Genomic DNA, 6,616 nt, shown 5'->3' on the forward strand with positions numbered 1-6,616 from the left:
TCCGGAGGGCAAAGGAGATAGGATTACAACCAAGAATCACCTACCCAGCAACGCTGAGCATAATCCTTCAGGGGAAAAAATGGATATTCAGTGAAATAGAGAACTTCCAAGCATTCTTGATGAAAAGACTAGAGCTGAATAGAAAATTTGACTTTCAAATACAAGACTCAAGAGAAGCATAGAAAGGTAAACAGGAAAGAGAAATCATAAGAGATTTATTAAGGTTGAACTTTTCACATTCCTGCATGGAAAGATGATATTTGTAACTCATGAGATCTTTTTCAGTATTAGAGGGAATTATATATATATAGACAGGGGGCACAGGATGAGTTGAATATGAAAGAATAATATCTAAAAAATAAAATTAAGAGGTGAGAGAGGATTGTACTCGAGAAGGATAAAAGGGAGAGGTAGAATGAGGTAAATTATTTCACACAAAAGAGGCAAGATAAAGCTTTTACAGTGGAGGGGAAGTGGGGGAAGGTGAGAGGGAATGAGTGAATCTTATTCTGATTGGATTTGGCTTAAGGAGGGAATAACATACACACTCAATTGGGTATGGAAATTTATCTTATCCTTCAATAAAATAAGGGGGAAAGGGACAAGAGGAAGGGGGTGGCTGTGATAGACGGGAGGGCAGATTGAGGGAGGGGGTAATCAAAAGCAAACACTTTTGAGGAGCGACAGGGTCAAAAGAGAGAATAGAATAAACAGGGGGGTGGGATAGGATAGAGGGAAATATAGTCAATCTTTCACAACATGACTATTACGGAAGCATTTTGCAATAACTGCACATGTATAACCTATATTGAATTACTTGCCTTTTCAATGAGGGTGGGTGGGGAGCAAGGAAGGGAGAGAATTTGGAACTCAGTTTTTAAAATGAATGTTAAAAATTGTTTTTACATGCAACTGGGAAATAAGATATACAGGCAATGGGGTATAGAAATCTATCCTGTCCTACAGAGAAGGGGTGGTGATAGAAAGGAGGGCAGATTGGGGGAAGAGGTATTCAGAATGTACACCATCTTGGGGTAGGGAAAAGAGAGAGATGGGGAGAAAATATGGAACTCAAAATCTTGTGGAAATGAATGTTGAAAACTTAAAATAAATTAATAAAAATATGATCACCATAAAACACACACACATGCACACAAACCAGAGTAACAGCGATATTATAGAGATAGTCAACTGTGAGCTTAGCACCTTTGATCAACACAAAGATCCATGACAGTTCCAAAGGACTCATTCTGAAAAATGCTATCCACCTCTAGAGAGAGAACTGATGAATTCTGAGTGCAGATTGAAGATTTTTTCACCTTTTTATTTTTCTTGCCTTCTTTTTTTGGCAACATGGCTAATGTGGAAATGCTTTGCATGACTTCATATGTGTAATCGGTATGATATTTCTTGCTTCTCAATGGGTGGGGGATTGGAAGGAGGAGTAGAATTGAAACTGAAAACAAAAATGAAAAATGAAAAAATAAATACAAAAATGAAACAAGAAGAAAGAAAATAGATGGATAGTAATCTCAGAAGAAAGGCACTAGCAGTGAGGAGGCAGAGTGGGAAGTGAGAGGAAAGAAGGTAGAGGAAGAGTAGGAACCAGGAAAGGCCTCCAGGAAAAGGGCAGGTGTGATGATGGTGAAGATGTGATTCTGAGACCATGCAATGCTTAGCAAAAATGCTTTTGGGTGTGTCTGTAAAAGCAAATGTGGAAGATGGTGGGGGGAAGGTTTGAAAATAAGTCATTAGGAGCAATGGAGCTACACTATGCTTGAGGATTTTAAAAGCTGCCCCTTTTGCTTTCAGTTTTGCTTCAGTAAATGCAATTTAATTTAAATGTTCATTGAGTAGAATTCTTCTGTGGGGTCATATTGAGAAAGGGAAAAGAAATCAAGAAACTAAATGGGAATAGAAGCACAAAGAACCAATTGAATTATGTCATTACATACTTTAATTTAGGAATGGAGGCAAGTAAAGTCAAGTCAACAAGTATGTACCAAGTGCTTACTATGTGCCAGGCACTGTTAAGCACTGGGAATATGAATAGAAGCAGACAGTCTCTGCCCTCAAGGAGCTTACATTCTACCTTTAAAGAAGAGAATGGGAGGGGCAGCTAGGTGGTGCAATGAATAGAGCTCTGGTCTTGGAGTCAGGAGGACCTGAGTTCAAATCCAGCCTCAGATACTTAACACTTACTAGCTATGTGACCTTGGGCAAGTCACTTGACCCCGATTGCCTCACCATAAAGCAAAACAAAAACAAAAACAAAGAAGAGAATGGGGATGGAAAGAGATGAAGGTTTCTGGAACAAGGGGTATGGTAAAAAGTCCATTGAGTCAGGAGTGCATTCTGGAGAAGAACAAAGATATGGCCGGCTTAGGCATCCTCCTTAAAATGGAGGTGGTTGGAGGAACCAGCCTATCAGAGGGAGATGCTAGGGGGTGGAGGGTACTTCTAATATAAGAAGTAGTCCAGGGGGTAAGATGTTTCTTCCGAGGTGAAGATGTTTCTAAGACATGATAAAGAAAACCCAGAATCAGGAGTACATGTTTGGGAGGAATTAAGAGGCAACTTCTTGTTGTTCAGTTGTGTCCAACTCTTCATGACCCTATTTGGGGTTTTCTTGGCAAAGATACTGGAGCGATTTGCCATTTCCTTCTACAGCTCATAGCACCACAAAGAACTAATCTAACCATACACCCCTAAGTGCCATAGGAATGATGCCTCTGGGGGAGGAGAACAAATCAAAGCTCCGGGATGAGCAGGATGGGGATTTGGGAGGGAGAGAGGTGAGGTAAGTAGATATAACAGATCCCAGAGTGGTACCCAGAGGAAGGGGAAGTTTTGACCAGCTAATCTAGGTGACTAAATCAGAGGAATTAGGAGAGCCATAAGAACATGATGAGGAGGAATAAGTATTTATATAGCGCTGACTTTGAGTCAGGCACTGTGCCAAGCACTTTACAATACTAGGAAGTATTATTTGTCTATGACGTTCACCCTTGGGGGGTCCTGTATTGATGAAGTGTTAGTGTATTCTCTCTCAAACAGCAGGGAAGAAAGGAAATCATCTGGACATCTGAGTCAGTAAATATCTGCTGATAAAGTTAGTAAGGAATGATACAGACAGACCGCACATTGAGTGTGCACCTGATTCTTGTTAGGCCATGATGGCCAAGTCCCTACTCCTAAATGAGATTTTGACAGCAAGAAGCATGAATCCTGAGGCTCTGGCCCTGTGCAGGGTCCTGGCTATAAGAGGCCTGGTGTTTGATCGATCGATGGTTATAATGGGTTGAGGCTTTTCAAATGTGGTTCATGGAATATGGTGGAGTAGGCAGTATTGCACGTGTGACCATGAGGTTCAGACTTGCAGATTCAGTTCCTGGGCCCTCAGCAATAAAGAAAAACTGCAGCACTCTTTTGGTGAAGTAGGGCACATAGTTCTGGAGGCTTCTAAGTCCCACCTCCAAGAGGGATTCAACCTAGAGCCCCACTCATCCAAGACTAGTGATTGCTCTGGGTCTCTTATCTGGTCTCTAGCCTGTGCAAGCAGAGGAGAAATGCCATTCCATCACCTATCAGGTTCCTGCCTTTGGTAAGGGGAGAAAACTCCATTTACCTGCATTCACTCTGTAGTCTCTTGCCTGGTCCCCTGTCTCCTGCTGGAAGAAGAGAAACACCCTCCCCATTTCAGCTATTCTAAATCTCAATGGCCACCATTTAAACCCTGTTCTCATTTCCCTACTGACTGATCCCTTATTCCTGTTCTCCTCAATCCAGCACTGCCGATGTCCCACTTTAAAGCTGGTAGCTATTGTCTACTACCTTCCACTACCCCTTTCTTTCTTCGATTAGTTCAGCATCTGGCTCACCCCTCACTAGGGGACTTCAAACACCCTACCCTCAGAGTTTCTCAGCTTACTCATTTCACGTGATCTACTCCTCCTCCTTACCTAGCCACATATGAAGATTGATCTTGTCATCACTTACACATGTACCACTTCCCTGTTTATGAACTCTTAAAATTCCCTTCTCTGATCATAATCTTTTGTCATTCCACTTCTCCTTCTTTCTTGCAACCCCAAACCCTGGTCTTCATACACCATGACCTCCAATCCCTCAACCAGAATCTCTCCCAATCTTTCCCAGAATATCACTCTTGCATTAGCTATACTCTCCTTCCTTCCCCACTGTGACTCCTTAGTGAACCAACTCTACACTGTCTTCTTGAGTCCTTTGCCCTCTTATCATATCATGGATCTTGCCCTGCCAAGTCTCTTGGATCACTCCCACCATCCTCTGCCTTCATTCCTTAAAACATGCTGCTGAATGAAACTGGAGAAAGTCATGAAATTGTGCTGACAGGTCTACTACTAATTTATGTAATGTCCTCAACTGGGCCATCACTTCAGCCAAACAATCCTTTTCTATCTCCCTAATTAACTTATTCTATTTGCTATAAGAGCTCTTCCAAACCTTTTCCTCCCTCCTCAACCTCTCATGGCTCGTCTTCCCCCTATCATCTCAGCTGAGAATCTTGCTTCATATTTTACTGGAAACAATGAGATCATTTGTCAAGAACTTCCTCCCCTCTTCCTTATCTTATATCTCCCAGATGCCTTCAGCCACAATCTCCTCCTTCATCTGTCCCACATAATGAAGTGGCCCTTCTTGCCATGGCAAAACCCTCTACATGCACAAGTAATCCCATTCCATCCCATCTTCTCCAGCAGACTGCCCCCCTCTATCATCCCCACTCTCTCACTTATCTTCAATCTCTCCATGTCTATTGACTATTTCCCTGATACCTACAAACATGCCCATGTATCCTTCATCCTCAGAATCCCCTCTAGGTATCATCCCATATCTCTCCTCCCTGAGAAGGCTGTCTACAATAGGTGCCTCCACTTACTTTTGTCTCACTACCTTCCAAGCTCTCTACAATCTGGCTTCCAACCTCCTCATTCAACTGAAACTGCTCTCTCCAAAGTTGCTAATGATCTCTTAATTGATCAATCTAATGACCTTTCTCCCATCCTCATCCTTCTTGACCTCTCTGCAGCCACTGACATTGTCGATCACCCTCTTCTCCTTGATACTCTCTCCTCTCTAGGTTTTTGTGCCACTGCTCTCTCCTGGTTCTCCTCCTACCTACAAGACCATTCCTGCTCAGTCTCCTCTTACTGATCTTCGTCCAGGTCATGCCCACTAACCATGGGTATCCTACAGGGCCCTGTCCTGGACCCTCTTTTATCTCTTCTTCTACACTTCTTCACTTGGTGATCTCATCATCTCCCCATGGTATTGTCAGTAACTCTGGAGGAGAGAGTAGGGCTGAGGACTTTGCACAGCTCTGCCTCACTGAAATCCAATTCACACACGTCAAGACATCACCCTTGTGATGTCATTGGTTCTCTTTGAGAACCAAGGACAAACTACAACATCTCCCATGGATTTATATATGCTGAGAATTCTCAAATCTACCACTCCTTCCCTAACCTCTCTGCTGACCTCCAATCTGGCATCTTCAGCTGCCTATTAAACATCTCCAACAGGATGTCCCATTAGACATCTTAAACTCAACATGTCCAAAACTGAACTCATCTTTCCCCACAAACACTCTCCTCTTTCGAATTCCCCTATCACTGTTGAGGGGACCACCATCCTCTCGTTCACCCAGATTCAAAACTGAGGTGTCTTCTTGGACTCCTTACTCACCCCCATATTCAGTCGGTCTAGTAATTATCTCAGTACCTGGCACACAGTAGGCTCTTAACATTTACTGATCGACTGTTGCCAAAACCTGCTAATTTTACTTCCATAACGTCTCTCCTCTGACACTGCCACCCCACCGGTGCAGGCCCATATCACGTGGACTATTACGATAGCCTTCTGGTTGGAGTCTGTGCCCCAAGTCTCTCCCTGTTCCAGGTCCATTCTCCACTTGGCTGCCAGAGGGATCTTCCTAAAGTGCAAGTCGGACCAGGTAACCCCTCTATTCCAGTGGCTCCCTATCACCTCCAGAATCAAATATAAAATCCTCTGTTTGGCATTCTAAGTCTATCATAACCTGCTTCCCCCACACCTTTTCTCAGTCTTCTTACACCTCATATCACCCTTTTCCCCACCCCACATATTAAGCAATCCTATGTATGTGACACTGGCCTTTTTGGCTCTTCCTTCCACAAGACACAGCATCTCTTAACTCTGAGAGTCAGTCATTGTCACTGGTTGTCCCTCCTACCTGGAATTCTCTCCCTCTTCATCTCTGCCTCCTGGCTTCCCTGGCTTCCTTCAAGTCCCAGCTAAAATCCCACCTTTTACAGGAAATCTTTCCCTATACCCCTTTAAGTCTAGTGCTTTCCATCTGTTCCTTATTTCCAATTTTCCCTTTACATAGTTCATTAGTACATAGCTATTTGCACGCTGTCTCCGTACGACTTGAGAGTTTGGGAACAAGCGCTATTCTTTACCTTTTCTTGAATCTCCAGTACACTATGCCTGGCACATAGTAGGTACTTAGTTATATGTGATTGACTAACAGTAAAAGGAAAGGGAGAAGATACTGAGGCAAAAGCCACGGTCTTCAAATCCGGCCTCAGACACA

This window comes from Vombatus ursinus, unplaced genomic scaffold (genome assembly GCF_900497805.2).
Source record: "Vombatus ursinus unplaced genomic scaffold, bare-nosed wombat genome assembly UNPS02014798.1, whole genome shotgun sequence".
Classification (NCBI taxonomy): Eukaryota; Metazoa; Chordata; class Mammalia; order Diprotodontia; family Vombatidae; genus Vombatus; species Vombatus ursinus.